We start from the raw sequence: 23,873 nt of genomic DNA, 5'->3' as shown, positions 1-23,873 counted from the left end.
TGAAAAAAGTTTGTGTCATTTTCCACTGTTGAAGACAGATGTAAGCTAGTGTATCAGAACGTCGTCACATACCTTAAAATGGATTCCAAACGTGTCAATTTATTACTGGTTTTTCAATGAACTATAATCATGTAAAATAATTAAATGTGTTTTATGAAATGTATGGAGAAACGGTGAGAAAAGTGAAGTAAAGCTATACCTTAGTTAGGTTAGGCATTGCATTCACTTGGTTCAAACTTCGGAATTATTAGAAGGGGTAAGAAATGAATTTATGGATCAATATATGGTAGTTTCTTTGTGTTTCACAATATGTGGTAATAATTGGGTTCTGTTCTTTTTCATTCTTTTATTATCAATATATTTTGTGTTTTTCGATTTTCAACATAGAGGCATTGTTTGTCCATAAAGAGTCTATTTTCGTAATAAAAAAATGAATGTATAAATATCATGAAGGTATAGTCTAATTTTGATAATTCAAAAATAGAGTTTAGTCAGAGACAAGCGAACGAGGATGTCTGTAGGTCCTATTGAAAGCTAGCCTTAAATTATTAGATGATGTACCGTCTTGTATTTATCACTTATTAACAAATGAAATGCATTAATCTTTATACCCTAAAAAAATATCATGAGATAAAGTTAATTTGTTTGTGACAGTTGTAAAATAATAACAATTAGCGTCATTTTGTTGGGTTTATTAGTTTTTGTTTTTATTTACTTCGTTTTAAGTCTTCCTAGAAAATTTTCAATCAATTCTCGTTCCCCGGTATTTTCAGTCACTACTTTTGATATCTGCTTCTAAGTTGACTCATGTATAATAGAAATTAGACTCAATTATTAGACCACTCTTAAATGGAAGCCAAATAGAGAATATGGAGAATTTTAGAGAAAATGAATGCACTACGTTTATTCATCAATAGATCAAACATTTATACATATAGACTGTTATTGTAATGCAAGCTAACTTGTAATAACTTCTTAACAATATTAACTAACCACTAATAAACAGACACGTTTGAATTAGACTCAAGATGCCCCTTTAATTCAAATGCTCCAAAGATACGAGACCTATCTTGTTCGTCATCTCCTCAAACATATCATGCTTCATGACTTTTGTTAGAAAGTATGCTTCATGTATAACAGTAGGACAATGCAACAGTTCCAGTCTCCCTTTACTTACTTGATCTCTAATGAAGTGTAACCTTGTCTTAAGATGTTCACTACGACCATAAGAGACATGATTCCTTGCAAGATTTATTGCACATTTGTTGTCAACATTCAATTCCAAAGGCTTTGCTACTTCAATCTTCATTTCCAACAATAGCACCCACTACAACACTTTTCCATTTCAACAATAATTGATTTGCCAAAACAATGAAAAATGTTACCTGAAAGAATATGCGAAGTTTTCAGGCGTCTCCTGTTAGTGTTGCCTACTGCATAAGGCGTCCCTTTGTCATGCTCTTAGGGCACGCTCTTTTAAAACATCGCCTAAAACATAAGAATATGGGTGGATTATTTGTGGCATCTAAGGCAACAATTTTTAAATGTTGCCATAGGTGGCTATAAATACTAATTGTTGCCTTATAGTGAAACAGTAAGAAAACTTATAAAAAAAAAATGTCATCATAGCTTATAGGCAACTATTTTTTATTGTATACTCAAAATAAAAATAAAAACATTTTGCAATTATTTTTAAAATATAATTGATTATAATTCAAACAAGATCAGATTGAACGATACAATAACAAAAGTTGTGTTATAATAAAGTCTAGTTCAAACATTAATTCTTGGTAAACAAGTTCAAACATTACTTGATACTAAGTGCACGACTAGCAATATACATAGTTTGTTCAAATTGAATGCTTTCAAGTAACATCATTCAACTTTATCTTGTAATTCATCATCATCTACGTCGTCCTCTTGAAATTCATCATCTATGTCGTTCTCATGAAAATCAACGTCTTCTATGTTGTCCTCTTGAAATGCATCCCCTACGATGTCCTCTTGAAATTCATCATATATGTCATCCTTTTGAAATTAATCATCTACATGTTCTTTTCATCATCTTCATTGATACCTTGTTGCATAAGATAGTAAAACAAAATATATCAATCATAGATAGTGTTAGTTCAAGGTACAATTAGGAAGCCACAAAGATTTATACCTCACACAAATGAAAACCATGACTACGATTAAAACACATCCAAAACAGAATCACAAACAAAAATCAGAGGAAAAAACATTTTACATTTTACCCTTCCTAATTCCATCGTTACAATCCCCTATTTTAGTAAAAATTACCACCCTTATATTGCAGTTTCTGGAAGAACACAAGTTGCACAAATAACACAAATCGTAAAACAATTATTTTGCAGAAATATCAGCAACCTAATTCCGTTATAAATAGAATCACAACCTACACAAACATCTAAGACAATTTCAGCCGCTTGTCTAAATTCCAGGTATTGTTAGTACCTAAAAAACTTTTTGCATGCATTATTACTATAGAATGAAGGTTTTAAAGGGTAAAGATAATTTCACTCTTAATAACCAAAAGTTAGCGAATCTAACACAATTACAATAACATAAAACAATAATATATGTATGCATGGTTACATTTCGAAGACATCGAGCATGAGTCGATGTGGAGGAACGCATTAGTGGTCCAATGTCTTTTGGGGTCAGTAAACCCCCATTTGTGTCCTTGAAAGTGTCACTTGTTTTAACGCACATCCCTATATCAATAGAAATTATGAAAACTCCCTCAATGTTAGTTTTGTTAGTCAAATTAGTTTGAAACGTTAACTTGGTGTTAACTATGATGATGTGTCCCATTTTTTGCCACGTTGATGGACGGAATTGGCAAGTGCACAAAATCGTAACAAATAATAAGTTGTATCGTTCTCCACAGGGATTGTTGTTCAACTCAATAATTAGCAAAACTTATTTTAAAACGGAAAATAGTAGATGATTAGAATTGCAGGGTTTAATTGCCCTGCCCAATGCAATATTAGGTTTTTGAGATTCAGATGACTAACAACAATTAGGGTTTCCTAGAATCCCCCCTTCGTCTTTTAATGGAATTTACCTTTTGAGAAATTAAACAATTTATTTCGTGGTCATTGATTTAATGTGCAACGACAATACTACTCGTTCTAAGTTCCTAGGTTAGCTTGTGTAGGACCAACCGGGGTCATGTACTACGCTAACAAAGGAAAAGCATACCGAGACAACATAAACTTAACCTAAAAAGTATTAAGTCATTGTAAAGGCCAATGAACTTGGAGATTTCGGGTTGTCAGTTCCTACTTTTACCCTACAGATCGATTTACAAAGTTACTCTCGTAGTTAACCAGTTGCAAAAAGCATTAAGAACAGACAGCAATTTAATTTAATTCTCAACACAATAAAAGAAATAAACTGAATAAAAACTTTATTAATAAATTCAAACAAATAACAAGGGGTTCATCATGGAACCTTAATCAAGAGGTTTAGTTGTTCATGGAAACAAACATCATAACAAAACAAAAGAAAAACATACCCTAGCAAGAATAAAAGGAGGAGAAATTTCGCCTTGAATCTCTGATGCTTGACCCTTGCTCTGAACCGTCAATTTTTATGAATGAATAAAATAGTGTGCAAGGGTCTCTATGTATAGCATAAGGTTGCTTAGGATTTAAGTATAGAAAACTAGGCTTTTTTCGCCGATTCAGCTTGGAAAACAAGAAAAAAATGACTTTTGACCCGGTACCAGGCGCATGGCGCCTAGGAGAGTAGCAAAATGCTTCCCCGTACCTTTACCGGGCACAGGGCACATAGGTGCAGGCACATGGCTCCTGAGGCAGCTCCTTGGCTGCGATTTCTTGTGTTTTCTTCCCGTTTTTGATTGTTCTTTCGTCTGAAAACTCCTAGGAACTTGAAATGAATTTTCTTCACTTTGTATTATTTTCAACAACCTTCTAAGAACCCTTGATCTTCAATTCTTCATCCTTGATCCTTCACATGATGTCTTGATTTGATGATTTACATGATTCCTCAGTACAAAACACTCAAAACACCATGGAGTTGCATGATCTAGGATAAAACAGAATTACAAAGATTCGAGTAAAAACAATACAATATGTTTCTAAAATCATTTGCAAATCATCTAACTCTCATTTTATTGTATTCAAATGGAAAGAAAAAAATACTAAAAAGATAGCCAAAATATCATATGATGCTCTGTTACTGGATGGCCACATATGCGAGAGACCAAAATGAAAGCAATGAATCTTTCATCTTATGGGAAAAGATGAGAAAAAATCAATCTTCATCATGTTCCCCTTCCCTCTCTTGAACCTCCATCAAGCATCAACATACCCAACAAAACAACAACAAAATCCCAAATTTTGGATCCAAACACTCAAAATCGATAGTTTATAATTCTCTCCGTTTCAAAACCATCAACTAATTAATCCAAAACAAAAGCATATAATAATCAAAATCCAAGAGTTCCGGATGCAAAAAAAACTCTACAAAATCCCACTTCTAACAATATCACCTAATCCATGCTAAAAACTTACTACAAATCCCCAACACTGAAATGATGAGATAGAAAGAGCAACAACAACAAATTTCTAAATAAATTTTCATTAATAGTAGCAACAACAAAAATTTAAACTTCATCAACACCAACAATCTCAACAACATCAAATTTCTAATTAAATTTTCTTCTTTTTTAAATAACCCCAAATTTTTCCCGGTCTATTAGAAATTAGGCTGAAATGAATGCTTTAAAATATTACAAATGATGGGAATTTCGGGGTGGGAATCTACAACAAATTTGGGATTGATACAAATTATTGGTGGATGGAGCTTTCTGGATTTAGATGAATATGGTATGGGTGATGAAGGGAGATGAATGGGGAAGGGGAAAATGAAGAAAGAATAGAAACAAATCTAGCCCGAAATCATGTTCCTGACTGGCATCATACTTCAAGAACCAGAAGGTGATTTTCTGCTGCCCATGGTGTTTCTGTGCATCGTCCCACCCCCACCATATTCATACTCAATTCAATTTGGGTATTGACTTTGAAAATGGGAGAGGAGAAATTAGGGACGAAAATGGGGTTTAGGGTTTGAAACTAAGATTGCAGATTGTTTGTTTGATGAAGGAGAGAAGAAGAGAAGTGACAATAAAGGAGGGACACAAATGACCATTGCAATGTTTATTATCATATGAAATTAAGTCCCTGCCAATGTGGAAGGCCAACAATGCAGCTTAATTGGCAAGTCTAACAAACACATCAACGTCGTTAACAGCAACGTTTTGGATGTGTTTGACTAACAGAACATACATTGGGGAGTTTTTTATTCATTAAATTGATTCAGGGACTGGTCTGATGCCGAGTGACACTTTCAAGGATTCAAATGATGGTTTACTCCTTTTGGGGAACTATTAGCATCTCCATGGGACAATCCCAACAAATCTTTTTATGGAATTTTTTTATTTTAAAATTAGAAAGAAAAAAAATGAGAACAACTTAATACGTAAAATCTAATCTTTTTATTTGTTTTTGAAATAAACAAAAGATACAAAAATCAAATCAACTATAAAACCCGCTTGGGTTGCTCTGATGGTGTTGGTTTAGAATCTTGAAGTTTTCTCTTCTCAATTATCCGCTTAGATATTGCTCCTCTCAGTTATCTTGGAGTTGCACCACAATTATCCGTTAGACATTGGTATGGTTTCTAGAGTGAGGACTTACACTCTCACATATTTGACTCAAGACATCGCACATGCGTCTTAGAACTTAACCATGATACCATAAGGATCCCTCACAAATTAAAGACTCATGGAAAAAAAATTATATGTAACGATTCCGGTTAAAGAAAGATGACCATCTATAAACCTTAACATAAGTGGTCAAATCTTCTGTTATCTCCAAGTGTGATGCAAGAAACTTCTTCCATCTCTGATTCGTCAGATGAGAAGTCTTGAATTAAAATAGTGGCTGCTTTGTTTGATTCTTCTTTAGCTATCCGCATGGATATTCGGATGGCTCTTATAGTTTTATCGATTTCCGAGTCAAATAGGAAGATACCTGAATTTGCACCACACTTGATACAAACTCAAGAATTCTTTAGTAAAGCCTCATGAGAAAACTTAAACAAAAGTAGTACTAAAATATTTTTGGTATTTTTAGAAGCTAAGTAAAACAAAAAACAAGGAAAAATATAATCTTTTTCATTTTAAATTTAGAAATAAAACAAATATAGGACTAAACAAAAACAACTAACAAAGTAGAATAGTCTTTTTTAAAAATAAAAAATAAACAAAAGATATAAAAATCAAGTCAGTTAACAAAAAATGAAACTAAAACAAATAACTAAAAATAAATTAAATAAGTAAACAAATTTTGTTTGATTTAAGTTTTAGCGACGATTAGGGGTTCCAAAAGTTGTTGTTTAATTGCCTAAAATAAATGAATTCGTTTGATTTAGAGTTTGAGTAGCGGTTAGGATTATTAAAATTTCCTCCACCTCACTGTTGGACTATTGCAAGGTACCTGCCAATCATTCTAAGAGCACCATTATCGGTTGACATTGTGAGTGTCTTTGTTTTTCCCTATGCTACTTTGTAAGACAAGTGAGGATATTTGAGAATTTGGCATGGCAACTGTTCCTCTGCAATGCTACCGTGGTATTATACACTGTTGAATTTATAAACTATTATAAAATTAAATTATGGTGTTAAAGGGTGTTATATATTAATATAAAATACAATTGTGATGTATATTGTGAGGTTTTGTGGGACCCATTTTAAAGTTTTGGAGAGTAGTATGGATATTTAAAAAATGTAATTGAGTGGTTTTAAATAATAGGGAAGTGTGAAATAATATAATGTATTCAGTGGGATCCATTTATACCACCCATATGGGTGGTATGGATGTGGATGCTCTAAAGAGGTAAACGTGCACTAACAGTCAAGGGTCGTCACTCCTCTAGGTTTTAGGATTCATTAGACATTGGTATGTTTCCTAAGACTTACACTCTCGCAGGTAAATGACACCAGACAAATGTGTGGCTCCTAAATTATCATCTAAAGATTCACATCGCACATGCATTTTAGAACCTAACCATCATACCTTAAAGATCCATCATAAACTAAAGACTATTCGATAAAATTCATAAGTAACAATTTCGGTTAAAGCAAGATTTCAATCGATAAAACTTAACCTAAGGTCAATTCAGGGTCTAGGTGTGTCACTTCATAGTGCGAAAAGCATTATGTACAAACCATATGAAATTTAAATATAACTCAGAATTGAGTAAATACCATATTGATAAATTCCAACGAAGAAATATAGGTTCATTTTATAACCCTAATCAAATGGTGTTTAGTTATTCATGGTAACAAAATAATAGCCAATAAAAAATAGAACATACTCTAGAACAAAATTGGAGGCTTGAGACTACTCTTTGATGCTCCGATAGCTTTGATTCGCCTTGAAATGTCAAATTCTGAATGAATATTTATGTGTAAAAGGACCTCTACTTATTATAGACATATTTCATGTTGGTTTTACTTTGGAATTATGTGCTTCTTCCTCAGAACTGCAGGTGAAAAACGAGTTGAAAGGTGATCTTTCATGCTCAACATGTGCAAGGTGGATAGGCCATGCACGGGCACATGGTCAATATCAAGAGAGCAATTGATGTCATATCTATGTGCCTAGGGCGCATGGGGCATGCGCGGGGTGCGTGACTTCAATGTCCATGTGCGGAAAATGCAGTTTTTTAGTGTTTTCCGTGTTTTTCTTCTTCGACATGTTCTTGGGACTTGGGACAGAATTTCCCAACATGCATTGTCTTCAAAGCCTTCCAAAACCTCATTGATCTTCATTCCTTGTCTTTCATAACTTTCATGAGATGTCTTGCTTGCCAAATTACATAATTTATCAATAAAATGACTCAAAACACCTATAGAGTTGTCTGGTTATAGAAAAAACATAATTATAATGACTCAAGTCACAACAGTATAAAGGGTCTGTTTGGTAAGACATATAAGCTAGCTTATAGCTTATAGAGGATAAGTTCATCTGACAAAAAAGTCATGTTTGGCAAACGTCATCTTGTCAAGAGCTTGTTTATTTCACGAACTTATAACTTATTTTTCAGACGCTATTTCAAGTAGTGTTTGAGTTTATACCTTATCATTTTTTCTTCCATTTTTACCCCTATCATTTCAATTAAAAATCATGTTTACCCTTTATATAATTTTAAAAAAAAGGTTAATCCTGTTAAGTTCGGCACTGCTTGTTTCAATGTGCAAGACATATATCATGACTTTTTTCTCGTGTATTTTTTTTTTTTTTACGTTGCATTTAAAATATTGCTAATATATGTACTTGTACGTACTTTTTTTAATTTTTTTTCAACTGTACTAATACTGTGTACATGACTTGATTTAAATAAAAAAGAAGGACATGTATGTGCATATTTTTTTCTTCAACTCTGATGAGTATATATATACATGTGTATGTGTATGATTTCTATTTTTTCTTGTTGATAAGATATACACGATTATTTTTTATTTTGTTTTTAAAATAAACTTTAATACTTTAATTTTTTTTTATAAATTATAAAAACTGAAAATTAAATTAATTTAAAATAAAGCATTAATTTAAATAAAAAAGAAGGACATGTATGTGCATATTTTTTTCTTCAACTCTGATGAGTATATATATACATGTGTATGTGTATGATTTCTATTTTTTCTTGTTGATAAGATATACACGATTATTTTTTATTTTGTTTTTAAAATAAACTTTAATACTTTAATTTTTTTATAAATTATAAAAACTGAAAATTAAATTAATTTAAAATAAAGCATTAAAAAAATATTAATTTAATAAAATATAAAATATATACTGAATTAAAATAATTAAATTATCAATTGTCCTTTTATGTCTTTTTACATTTATCAGTTAGTTGAACTGCTAATTTTACTAACACTAATTAACTTATCAGCTACAATCAGTCATAAACTATCAACTATAAGCTATCAACCATCAGTTATCATAAATTATCAGATATAATCTATCAACCATCAGTTATCAGCTTATCAGTTAAAATCCCAAATTTTAAATCGAAAATGAATCCCCAATCATTTGTAAATTAAAATAAGTTAAAATCCATTTAAAGAAAAAAATGTATATTTACAAGGATCAAATGTATATGTAAATCAAAAATAAATTTGTAAACTAAGATGTTTCATGATAAATCTATGAAAGAGGTTAACCTTATATAAAATTTTCCTTCTAATCCTATAATTTTTATTTTTTTTGAGAAATCCTTCTAATCCTATAATATGAGTCTTGCTTTATATTATGAATAGTTTCATAAAAATATGGCATACAAAGCTTTATTATATTTTCTTCAATGTAAATATTAATTAGTTTAAAAAAAAATTCCTTCAAAAAAAAATATTTTGATAGAAATGAGTTCATACATTTCTATGTATCGTTCCAATATGATCGGATGTCTCCGAAGGGACGGGTTCATACATTTCTGTATATATAATATTTTTATTTTGAGTTGGGTCATCAAGAGTCTTGATGATCATAATATTGAACTTTGAGTAAACAGACATTAGACACCACATCTTAATCCAAGAACTCTAAACATTGGTATGTTTCTCAACATTCAATTTTACATTTAATACGAGATTCTTACTCACACTTGATAATTGATATACCAACACTAACTACCAACCAAGTCTAACTAGAGTGATTGGTTTGCAGAGCATGGACTGCAAGTATCGTTAACTCTGAGATACGGTATCGAAAGTTTTATCAATTGATATTATGCATAGTGATATGTTTATATAATAATTTTTTTTGAGAGGATGTTTATATTATTATTATTATTATTATTATTATTATTATTATTATTATTATTATTATTATTATTATTATTATTGAGACGATCTTTTGTCAATAAAGTTAGTTACCTTTTAAAAAATAAAACCAAACATATTGCATTTTATTACTTTCAAATATTTTTTATGTTAAACAAATAATTTTGTTTTTTATTTGTACCTTATATACTTATTTTTGATAAACAAATGTATCATATGTGCACAACTATCGAGTCTAACTTCTCCATGTGACTAAGAGCCTCCACATTGGTAGGGTCTTTACCATTTAAGACCCGGTACTTAATAGGTACCCCCAATGTGGAAAGAAAAAAAAATTGGGGGTCTATTAAGACCTAGGTCTAATTAAAGACCCCAAATCTTAAGTGGACCCCACACCACTTTTCAATAAAATAATTATAATTTGAATTGCTTTTGTTGCTTTTCATTAATATATAAATAATTATTGGTGGGACTCATTTAAACATTTTGATAGAGGATCTCCATTGGAGTGGTTGAGTAGGGAAATACTTGGGTGCCATTAATGGCACCGTGCCATTACATCCTGGTCATTGATGGCACCCAAACATTGTGGATGTGTGTGTGTGTGTGATGTGTGTGTGTGGTGGAGATCTAATGACATGGTGCCATTAATGGCACCAAAGTGCCACCCGGTTGAGTACCTATTAGGTACTATTATTAAAAAACAATAAAAAAGTGATATGTCTATGTGAGACCCGTTTAAGACCTCAAATGTGAAGATCTCCATTGTGGATGCTCTAAGGTCTATTTAAGTGGTTAACTTTTTCTGACATATGTTTTTTCTTGCATACAGATCAAAGAATTGAATTTCAGACCAAATGGTAAAAAAACTCAAGTATTTATTACTTGTGTCATAAGTTGATATTTTGATATTTGTATTTTATTTTTATCGACACGTATATATGTAACATAAAAGCATACTAATCTTTATAAAAAAAAGAAAGGGAAAAGTACATATTATTGTGATTGTGTAACCTTGTTTTAGTTTGTTGTTGGAAATATAACATCCAAGATTTTGAACAAATTTGAGAATTTTTTTTTGAAGGACAAATTTGAGAATTTTAATTTCCTCTTTTGTGGAGTTAGTATTTCAAATACGTACAAAATAATACTTATGTTTAACGTAATCATTCTTCATATCACACATGGAAATTGACGAGGTATACTTTTGTGTAGAATCACAGGACGCTACCAAGGTTGGGGAAACAAATATTTATGCTTGTGATGCTAGTAACGAGACATGTCCATCTGAATAATTTTTTGGCTAATTATCAATTTGAAGCTAGACAAAAATGGCATTATTGGTTAGGTAAAATCCAATCATAGATTTTGACACCTCAGTGATGAGAGAAGGCCAATCAACATCCAGCTCCATCATGCCAAGTACCAAAAACAATAGCCCGTTGGAAATTTTTTCAACGGATTACCATGTTTCTTCATGATAATGAAATGAGCATTGATATTTTAACAACCAAAAAAGTAACAACTTTCTCCACACCGTAGTGCTGTTGTGAGAGGTACCCAGACCAGCACAAATCCCGAGGCAATAAAGAAAGATTAAAAAAATTGATTTGTATGACTTGACCGTATTGATATACGGTGTAGTTGTTAACTTGGATGTTAACTTATCATTTCTCTAATGAAATGTTCAATTCAACTTAGTTGAAATAGGACCCTACGATACTATTTGATGACACCTTATCATATCATATAATATTTTAGCTATGTTTTTGAGTCATTTGAATAATCATTTGAGGATAGATTAGGGGAATTTCAGATGAGTTGTTCATGGTTTGAGAGATTTTTTTTGTGCTGTTTTGGTTTGAGTCGTTGTAATTTAGTTTCTTTTCTAACCAGACAACTTCATATGTGTTTTGAGTCTTTTTATTGATAAATCATGTAATTCGGCAAAACAATACATCTCATGTATGTTAAAGAACGAAGATTGTCGAAGGTTTTGAAGACAATACAAGTTGGAGAAATTTTGTCTCAAATCTCAAGGCATTTCAAGGAAGAAGAGCATTCAAAGAACGAACGAAAAACTACAAAATCCGGCCCTAGTTGTTGTCCATTGTGCCCCAGATGCTTTCCCGTGCACATGACACTGCAGAGGGTGGCCTCTGTCCCATGCGCCCATGCTCTTTCCTTGCAGAAAAAAAAAATCAACTTATTAATAATATGAAGGGGGTTTTGGGTTGGGTTGAAGAAATTATTTGGGCCAGAGGAGTAAGCCCAAGGGTTTGGTTATGAACGGTGTTATATACACCCCCCATAACCATCTGTTACTAACCATCACAAACCGAATTTCCCACCCGCCCAACCTGGTTTGCCCCGCTCGTTTCCCTTTATTTCCTAGCGGGTCGGCCGATTTTGGGCGGATCGGCCTAACTTGTCCACCCCTAAACGGAACAAAAACATATGAATTTTGCTGAAGTATCTTTAATTTATTAGGAATTTTAAAGTATGATATTTAGATTATGGGTCATCTTTTGAGAATGCTAGTATAGCCTTCACAATCACAACCGGTTTATAAAGTTCATAGGTCATAATTATTAGAAACTTGTGTTAATCCAAAAAAAAGATAAAAGAGATTTAAAGAGTCCTAATCGTTGTTAACCATCTGAATTAATCAAACCAATCCTATTGGCCTAATCAATCAAAACATGAAAACGCCCTTAAATTCTTTAATTGTAAGTTTAGTAAACTATCTAATATAAAACAACAATCCATATGGAAAAGAGGGTCAAAATTACATTTAAATCATTAATAATAACACCAGATATCTATAAAGAAAACAAGTTCTAGGTCGAAATTACACATATCACAAACAGGGCCGGCCCATAGCCCGTCGAGGCTGGGCTATGGCACTGGGCCTCGATTTGTTGGGGGCCCAAAACATTTTTTTTTAATTTGTAAGACATTATTTAATATTCATATAGAGATAATGCGAGGAAATTTCAAACTGATCGTAGAGCTCTAGTGGCGTGTGCATTTATGATGGAGCTTGTGGTTGTGGGTTCAACTCCCACCAGAGTGTTTTTTATTCAAAATATTTTTTTATAGTGTTGTGGTTGTGGGTTCAACTCCCACCAGAATGTTTTTTATTCAAAATATTTTTTTATAGGGTGGCATTTAGCCTACACAAGTGTAAAACTTGTGCAGCATGCACAAGTTAAGAAATGAAGGGCAACTGCCGGTTTCAACTTGTTGTTAATAAATCCCATTAAAAAAAAGCAACATATTTTAATCCCAAATAATAGTTTTTTTGTTTTTGCTGGATGCACCCCCATATCTGAGACAACAATGGTTTTAGAAATTAGCAACACGGTATCATTAGAAACAAGAAGTCTTCATCAGTTTCATTCTTTCTTGTTTGCAGACATGAACAGAACCAAACAAACCCCACCCTGACCGTTTGTCCCCCGCAACTGAACCACCAGTTGTCTCCGACCACCGCCACTTTTGAACATTAAAGCTCCAAATTTGCAGTCGGAATCCGATCTGGTGTTTCTACTACCCATGCTTTTAGGAGGAAAAAAAATCGATTTTAATTAATTCTGAAAAAGCACTTGTTACTTGTTAGACATTGACTATAGCATTCTGTACATCCAAACAAAAATAATTCATTGTTTTCATGTTCTTCATTTATCTTGTTCTTCATTTCATTGTAATATGCATAAAGCTCATTAATATCAACCCAGAAAGAAAAAAAGAATCAGTGAAAAAAAACATCTCAGAACAAGATATAAACAAATTTTTGGACAAAAATATAAACAAGATATGAACAAATTTTAAAGAATCCTCAAAACAAGATATGGGTTTTAATTTTTGGACGAAAATATGAACAAATTTTAAAGAATCCTCAAAACAAGATATGGGTTTTAATTTTTGGACGAAAATATCAACAAATTTGGGTTACAGATTTGAGAGAATATGAACAAACCCTACTTCACACCTACCATATAAGAGGAGAGACTATTTATTCAATTCATTTGTTTCACTCAACCATGCAAGATTCAAGCTCTATGAAATTTTATTGTCTGGATCTAATGTCAGCTATACTCAAAGGTAGTTGTGAAACAAAACTCTATGAAATTCGTCCAAAATTTTCTTCTTGATTCAAGCTCTAGATTTAGTTCGTAAAGAGCCAATTGAAGCTTCCAAAAAGTTAAAGCCAATTGAAGTTCCTAAACTCATCATCAAGAAGCTTCACGGCATGTTTGTTTTGTCGAGTTCGTTGAGGGATGGCTAGATCTATGAAGATGTGAAGCTTTACAGCATGTTTGGGAGAGTCTCTTCTTTCTTAGCGTTGAATGAATTAAAGGAGAAAATGATTCTGCAGCAATACTGGTTATTTTAAACAACAAGCAATTATGTTACTCGTTAACAAAATTAATTTAAGTTTTTACAAGAACTAAATCATTTAAGCTTTGTCGAAAGGGATGAAAAGGGAAAAATTAGGGTAAACTGGAAAGAGGGAAGTGTTTTGCTACCCAAAAAATTTAGGAAAGTGAGCCAAAATAAAATGTGGGAAAAGTGCATTGTGTAAATTAGTTGGAGGGAAAATTTTGGAGCCATGTGAAAGTGGTGAAATAGAGGGATAGAATAAGGAGGGAGGTGAAATTTGATTATTTTGGTAGAAAAGGGAGAGTTAAATTGAGTGATATAATTCCAAAAAAATAATTAGCTAAAATGAAATTAAGATTTTTTTTAGTAGTATTCAATTTATTACCTTTATTCGGAAGAAAAAAAAATCATTCTCTCAATTTTTTTAAAAATCACCTTTTTTTATTAATATTTTCATGCCACATAATAAATAATATTAAGTCTAACATGTTTGCATTTACGTTTTCAATAATATCTTCTATGAGTAAAAGATGATTTTTCAGATCGATTTACCTCCGGAAATCCGATCTGAGAAATTCTAGTTCTTATATCCTTATTGATCTATTAAGGTCGTTTTCAACGGTCTAATTGATTATATTTGTTGCCATTCAAATTCTAGCCACGTTTCAATCGTCGGACAAGTGTAGTTCCTAAGTTGATTAAGTTTCAAAGGGGATAGTTCATCAGATCGACTTACCTCCAGGAATCCGATCTGAGAAATTCCAGATCCTATGTCCTTATTGGTCCATTAAGGTCGTTTTCAACGGTCTGATTGATTGTATTTGAAAAATGATGCATTGAAAGAAAGATCTAATAAAGTCCAACCCTAGTCGAAGGAATGAAATTGTGAAAAATAAAAAATAATGATGAATTTGAAAAGGAAGATCTAATAAAGTTCAACCCTAATAGAGAACTCTAACCAAGCTTGTAACTCTAACCCTAACGACAACTCTCACCCTAATGACAATATTCTTTCAGCTAAACTACTTCTAAGATTTCAAAACGACTGATGAAACTCACAACTCTTACCCTAACTGCAAGAATGTTTGAGTCAAAGTACTTTGATGAATGTTTAATGACTACTCAAACTATTTATCGACTAACCAAGCTTACAATTCTCACCTTAATGACAACTCTAAATGACAAGATTCTTTGACCTAAACTACTACAAAGGCTTCAAAACGACTGATTAAACTCACAACTCTTAACCTAACTGAAAGAATCTTGGAGTCAAAGTTCTAAGATGAACGTTCAATAACTAATCAAAATATTTAACGACTAATCAAGCCTGTAACTCTAACCCAAACGACAATAGTCTTCGACCTAAACTGTTTCGAAGACTGTTAATAGTTAGATCAAGAGGTCAGAACGACTAATCAAACCCATATATCTTACCCTAAAAACAAGAATCTTATACGGAAAGTACTTGGATAAATGTTAATTGATTAATCAAGATATTCACTACGTGGATTGTATTTAATTATTTTTATCATTATTATTATAAATCTAATTTATAAATTCAATATAGATAACAAATTTTATTATTATACATCTAATTTATAAATTCAATATAGATAACAAATTACAACTATTTTTTAAACACATTGAAATCAAAATAACATAATACTACATTAATTAAATAAACTCAAGAATAAAAATACCAAAAAAAATTCTTAAAAATACATAAACTCAAACTTGCTCACGTACACACTTTGGTCACCAAAATAACCAAAACTTGACATTTTATATTTATTCAATAATTAATCTATGTGGTCCTCAATATACATCACACACACTATTTATTAAATAAACCTAACAGGTTATATCTTGTCTACAACAGTGACTAAACTGTCTATTTATTACCCAACTAGTACACCCAATTTATTCATATTCTAAATTTTTGGAAAATAAAAAAAACTAATTATTGTATAAATATGATTTCGATTTAATGAAATAATTAAATATGATTTTGAAAAATAAAAAAAATCCAATTATTCATATTCTAAACGGTTCAATTTATTTCAACAACTTCTATTAAATTTTTATTCATTTTCGATTTAATGAATAAATAAGATTTATTGTATATTTAATTAATAAATATGATTTATTGTATATTTAATTGATAAATATGAATTTATTGTATATTTTGTTTATGATTTAAAGAAAAGTGATGAATTCCTTCTACCACCTTTGGGCCACGTTTTGTGTTATAAGCCCAACACAATATCTGCCAAAAAAAATCAATTAAAATATTCAGATTTTAATAGGTGCTGGGACCCGCGTGTACTGTTCCAGCAAAAGCAACAGCAGGTCACCCATGTCTCTATCATCACAGATCTCAACCGTTGGAATATAATATTAATATATCAATGGTTGTAGTTGGCTGTCAACTTTTAAATGCACAATTTGTGCATGGTGCACAAATTCTTCCCTTGTGCATACCAAACGCCACCTTTTTATAGTGTTTTAATTAGTTTTTTGGGGCCCAAAATTTAAATTTTTTGTCATCCCTTCAAATCTAAAACAGGGCCAACAAATTTGTTAAGACGGCCCTGATCACAAACCTAGCTATGTGTCATTTCATGTAGCTGTTATGTCGTCGATTATACCAAAAGTTCAAAACCGTATCTTACTGCGAAGAAAAAGCCAAACAGAGTGTTAGGCTAGGAAGCTAGTTGCAAAACAGAGTTTGGGTCAAAGAAGAAATTCAGTTACTGTTCCATGCTTCGCTTTGGATGATTCCACATGACATTGCATTATACAGCTTGTAATTTACTAGTTTGACAGCTAGAAGAAATGATTGATTTTTGACAAAAATGTCTTTGAAGCAAATCATTTTTGACAAATTAGTTTTTTAATCTTTGAATTCAATATTTGCATGGTTGAACCAATTTGATTCTTAATCCACTTGTGTTACAGATCTGTGAACATTATTTGATGGTAAATTATAAATAATATTTTATAAACCAACACCACAATTAGACACTAGTTAAAATCAAGGTTACAATCTTAAATAAAAAAATAAGTTAATTTTTTAAAGATGAATAAGTGAAGTGTTTAGAGTTCGAATTCCATCTCTTACATATATAATACAATGTTTCTAATAACGAGTTAAACTCAAATCATATTAGTTTCGATGTATTAGTAATTAGGCTTAATACATGCTTTGGTCCCTTAACTTATTTTCGAATTTCATTTTGGTCCCTTAACTTTAAACTGTCTCAATTTGGTCCCTTAAATCTTACACCGTTTACTATTATGGTCCTCTCTGTTAGTTTTTTTGTAAAAACTGTTAACTTATGCCACATGTCAGTTTTGATTGTGATCAAAGGTTGGATTTGAAAGGCACACTGTGGACTCACAACATCTCACAACATATGATAACTCCATCAACAACAACAACAATTTCTTCATCACTCTCTCCACCGATCTTTAATTCCTCTCACTCTCTCTATGTATCTTCTTCTTCCTTTTCTTTTTCTCCACCACCAATAGCACCGCCAACTTACGGTCACCACCACCACAAACCAAACCAAAACCTAATTTATGTTGTCTCTCAATTTTCACTTATCTCTTCCTTCACCTTCTTCCTCGACAATTCTCAAACCCAACCCCAATTTTGTTGTGATGATTGAATTTCAAGCATTGAGAAAATTCACCCCCTTCAGATTCAACCAAAAATCACATAAGAAATTCCACCCCCTTCTGAGTTTTTTTCTTCTTCTAGAAACAAGTATTCTCTTTCTTTTTTCCTATGAGGATTTTTGGGGCTTATTTCAATTCTTGCTTTCAGTAACTTTAAGTTACAATTCATGGGATTTAATTTTTGAAGTCTGAATGCGCTGCTGCTGCTGGTTTGTTGTTGTTGGTTTGTTACTGTCCTGATGCTGCTGGTTTGTTGTTGTTGATTTTATTCCACCCCCTTCTATTTTTGAAGCAGATTATGGTTTGTTGTTGGTTTTTTCTGTCCTGATGCGCTGCTGCTGTTTTTTACTGGTGTTGTTTTCGGCTTCTGGCAGACAGGTTTTAGGGAGTTTTTTTCTTCCTAGTTTTTTGGGTGTTGCTCTGTATTGTTTCTGCTGGGACTGTTGTATTGTTGTTGTTGTTTTGTTTCGCCCATTCCTCTCTTCTTTTGATTTTCAAACCGATAATGGACACAGAAGGCATGGAATCATAATTGTTTTTGAGTTTCTCTACCTTTGCTTTATATCTCCTCCTCTCTTTCTCTTTTTCGTTGATAACCTTTTTTTAAGTTCTAAACTTGAAGAATTATTTTCTCGAATCATGTGGTTACTTTGATTCATTTCTAAACTAACACAAACTGAGAAATCAAGCCATATCAAGAATTGGCAAGGAACAATTATTATATCTTCTTCCAATTTCAGATTAGTAGAAGGACATTGTTGTTGAGAGAAGAGGAAGAAGGCAGTCCGTTTTAGCCCAAATTTTTTTCTCTTTCTTCGTTTTTATCCCAAAAATTAATTGAAAAAGAAAAGGAAGAAGAAGATACATAGAGAGAGTGAGAGGAATTAAAGATCGGTGGAGAGAGTGATGAAGAAATTGTTGTTGTTGTTGATGGAGTTATCATATGTTGTGAGATGTTGTGAGTCCACAGTGTGCCTTTCAAATCCAACCTTTGATCACAATCAAAACTGACATGTGGCATAAGTTAACAGTTTTTACAAAAAAAACTAACGGAGAGGACCATAATAGTAAACGGTGTAAGATTTAAGGGACAAAATTGAGACAGTTTAAAGTTAAGGGACCAAAATGAAATTCGAAAATAAGTTAAGGGACCAAAGCATGTATTAAGCCTAGTAATTATGACTTTCAATAACATAAATGGATGAAAAAATTATATTTTTAAAGCTTAATTAAATTAAATGAACTTTAACCTGGTTTAAAACTTTTTTCGATGAAAAAGTTTCTCACCCTATATTTTGAAAAATCACAAATTTTTACATGGAAAATGTTTCATATACACTTATATGGATGTATATACTTCAAGAAAGAAAAAGAGAAAATACCAATAAAAAAAAGAAAAAGAGAGAAGAACGAGTATTGTAATAGATATGATAATTTGATCATGTAATATAAAGAGAAGGATAAAGATAAAATGAAGTGTTGAATTTTTGTGTTCAAATACGGTTCAAATATAATGATTGTTTGTAAATTTAGATAATAGACAATATAAAATGTGAATTTTTGTCCTTTCCAAAAGTCACATTAAAGGGTTAAGGGTTTTTTAGTTTTTTTATTCGACTAAAACCATCTTCAAATGGAGAAGGTTTAACTCCATAAACCGCGGTACCTAATAAGTATCTCCATCGAAGAGAAAAGGTTAGTCGGACTTGTGCTATACTAAATCTTTTCTCTCTTCACGGGTTCCACACTTCTTTAATATTAAAAATTAATATATAATGATATTAAATTATTGATAGATAACTAACAAATCTCGTTAAAAGAAATATGTAATATTATGGATGGAATAGATTGATTGATTACAGGATAAAAAAAAAAATTTGGTTGATTATTACATACTATTATTAAAAAATTATAAATAACAATGTATATATGTAAGATCTATTTAAATAATTTAAAATAATTTTTTTCCTTGTGGATACTTTGAAATCCCCCTCTCAAACTCTAATTATAAAGATTAATGTATCATTGTAAAAAAAATGATTAACGTACAGTTTTTTAAGAAATGATTAACGTACTGTTCCTTCTCGGGGTCGAACAACAAAAGAACCCCATATTGCTTCTTCTTTCTATAACAGTGATTTGAAAGGGCACATGCCATTTATGAAAGAAAAGGGCACATGCAATTATTTATAGGACACACATGCCTGGCGTTTTACACGGGCTTAAAACAATGGAAAACCTAAAAAGATATTCATTTAAAAAATAATAAAAACAAAATATTAGAACGGTTTTTTAAACTCGTTATTCAGGCTTTGGATATGGGTCACATAAAAACATGATGGTGGCGAACATCTTGCTAACGGTGACGTCGGCTTGTTGATTCGTCGCTGGTGATCATGTTTCTGGTTCCTTTTAAACAGTGGCGGATCTTGAGATATTTGCTTGGGGGTGCCAAATATTGTTAGAATATATATAAATCAGTTTCAAAACATTTCCAGAATTATGTGTTGTTGTGGTGGTTTATTTGCTTGAGTGTTACTTGTATAACCTCGGTTCAACTCCCGCCAGGATATATTTTTTTGAATAAAAAACATTAAAAATACAATTGAAATATAAAAAAGAGAGTATGAGAGAGTCGGAGTGAGTCGGAGTATGAGAGAGTCGAACACACGCCATGAAAGCATCTGGGGTGTGTCTGACCACTACAACAACCATGAAGCATATGAAATATAATGATTAGTATGGTATTTATAGAGAAGTTGGGGGGTGCAGTGGTACCTGGGGGTCTCAGAGGAGATCCGCCCCTGCTTTTAAAGCGACTCCGCTTTCACTTCGGTGGTTAGTCGGGCCGTTGTCGAGTTCTGGTGGTTTGTTGGTCCTAGGGATTATGTTGGAAGAAAACCCCATCTGGGTAGGTTCTGTTATGTTTCGATCTGAGGGTGGGTGGTCGTATTCGATGCCTTTGATATCTGATTCATTTCAGATCTGTTGAGATCTGCACTTTCAAAGCGTTTGGTATGCTGCCACTGCAACAGTGGTACTGGATTTGTTAGGTTTGAAGACCTCGTCGATGCTGTGATTCTAAGTTATGGTTCGCGCTGGTCTAGTTTGGCTCGAAAGAGCGTTTAATGCCTGTTGTGTTGTTCATGGGGGGGTTTTGGACCGTGAATCGTATCGTGTTGGCGGTCGATTCATACGCCCGTCTTTTTTCAGGTTATCCCAGTCATCTTGTTGATTGACATGAGACTGTATGGACTCGAAAGAGTCGTCAATGCTTGTTGAGTTGATAGTACGTGATCTGATTTCGTGTTGACGATCGTTTCATTCGCCAACTTTAAACCCGCACTTAATTGTTAGAATTGTTTAGGATTTTATCCACTTTGTGGATCTTTTTTATTTTTCATTTTATTTTTATTATTTTGATTTTGCCCGTTAGGGTTGTTGACTGGGTCAGGTTTTATGTCCCCTCAATTTTTATGTAATTTTCTCCCTTTTTTAAATAATATATATAACAGATAAGAGAATGGTTCCAACTTAGTTGGACACTATTCTTTTTGATGTCATTTTGCTCTTGGCCTATAAAAAATAAATTAAAACTTTTAAAAGTATTTATTGTTTTTCTTTAAAAAAAAAAGTATTTATTGTTTTAATGACTCTTTACTTGCATTTAAAATATCTATTAGCATATATAATTTTTTCACGTATCACTTCTTTTTGTTTTATTTTTTAATAATGTTCTTGGTTTTTTTATAGGTTTTTTTTAAGGATGGGTTTTTTAAAGGTTAATAACGTTCTTGTTGTATTTCATTTCTTATATTCAAAACTAGAGGATATATATATGTTAATTAGATAATATTTAGATGTGGGTTAGCATTATTTTAATTTATCACCCAGTTCATTCTAATTTTTTGTCGAGTAAAGTTCTAGATTTTCTTTCTTGGTAGGCTACCTTAAAAAAACGAAAGGAGAAATGTGACTTTGAAGCGGAAAAGTTATGTGACTTTTATCCAATCATGTTAGTCCGATTAATTTGATCAGACAACTAGAAGTGGATGAAGGTCACACATCTTTTTTACATTAAAGTTAGTGTTTTAGAGGATATATGTTAATTATATAATATTTAGATGTGGGTCAGCATTATTTTAATTTGTCACCCAATTCATTCTAATTTTTGATCGAGTAAAGTTCTAGATTTTCTTTATTGGTAAGCTACCTTAAAAAAACGAGAGGAGGAACGTCACTTTGAAGCGGAAAAGTTGTGACTTTTTTTCAATCCTATCAACCGATTAATTTGATCAGACAACTAGAATTGGATGAAGATCACACATCTTTTCTGCATCAATGTTAGTGAACTGCGATTCTATCATGAGACCGTGAAAGCAATCACAATTAAGTAGACATAGCATACACATATTATTAATAAATGCAAAAAGAAAAAAAAAAGAAGATAAAAGCACTAGACATAGTAACCAAAAATCCATGGTTGTTAAAAAAACTAGGCATAGTTTTCTTACGCTCATGTTAGTAAAAAAGTTGGATAGAATCACATTAGCTATTCAATAAGCTTAAAATGTTGGATTTTGCTTATAAATGTGACCGGAGGGAGTAATAAAACTGATCAATTTAAAGAAAATTGATTTGGGGTTTACTTTTAGTAAGAAAGTTAACTAGGGAAGTCCGAATATGGTATTTCTTGTCCGAAATTAAAACTTTGAGATGCTTCCCATTAGAACACTACTACTCGAACTACATGGTAGTGTACTTTTAAATTTAACTTTCTAAATATATCAAGGACATCATATTTTGGCACATGGTTTGCTTGCCATAGTAAAGTTTGGGGGGGGGGATGCTTATTTCATGTTGTAAAGTGTTTGCTCTCAATTTGATTAAACATATTCTACACTAGAAAGCATCAAATTATGAATAATTTGCGTAAAGAATATGATTTTTCCAGAACCGAATATTCTAACTAAGCTAGCTGTAACCAAAAAAACTAAGCTAGCTAGGTAGCGTGATATATGGTTTGTAAATTGCAAGCCAATATTGTATGATTTGTTGTTTATAGAAACACATCACACTTTGTATGACAATTGAGAAACATTTTAAAATATCCTTGCATCCTAAGCTCTCTGCCATGTTTATTTTCCTTAAAGTTACACACATTCACTCTTTTTATATATGTATTAGAAGAACATATACGCAATTTAAACTCAAAATTTAAAATGTTACTCAAATTCTTTCTCCTTCGTTCTTGTTATTATTTGTAAGGGTGTGATTTAGCCTGGAAAAGGCTTAAAATTTCCCATGCTTTGGTACCTAGGGACAGGTGGCTGTAACCCAGAATTAAATAAAAGAAAAACAAAGAACACCCCCTATTTTAAAGGAAAGTATTGTTTTTTTAATTCACCTCTCATTTTCATTAGTAAGAGACAAAATACACCTTTCATTCAACAATAGTATTATTTTAATTTAGGTCTTACTCACTTATCTTATCAAAATAATTATACTCTCCTTTTTCATTGTAAATAAGGTGTTGTAAATAACCGTTGTTAATTTTTGTTTCAACCAAAGACATTCAAAATCTTGACCTCCCTTTTCATGCCATAGGAAATTAACCCTCAAAGAAAATTGAGTCCCACATCACGCATATATGGTTATTTTGCTCATGAAAAATTAGGTTATTCAAGAAGAGACATGTACAACAATCAATTCAAGCAGCGGGGAAGCAAGAGTTTTGATGCAGATGATGCAATTGAATTCCTTAAAGGGATGTGTTATATGTGGATGATGTGATATTTTGGAGGCATATTGTGAATACGGATGGGACGCTTCATCAACATTTGTTTTGGTGTGACCGGGTTAGTCGTATGGACTACTCGTTATTTGGTGATGTGTTGGCTTT

The sequence above is a fragment of the Medicago sativa genome, chromosome 7 (assembly GCF_051527215.1).
Source record: "Medicago sativa cultivar Bolivia chromosome 7, Bolivia_mono, whole genome shotgun sequence".
In the NCBI taxonomy this organism is placed as follows: Eukaryota; Viridiplantae; Streptophyta; class Magnoliopsida; order Fabales; family Fabaceae; genus Medicago; species Medicago sativa.
This window is presented reverse-complemented; position numbering follows the sequence as displayed.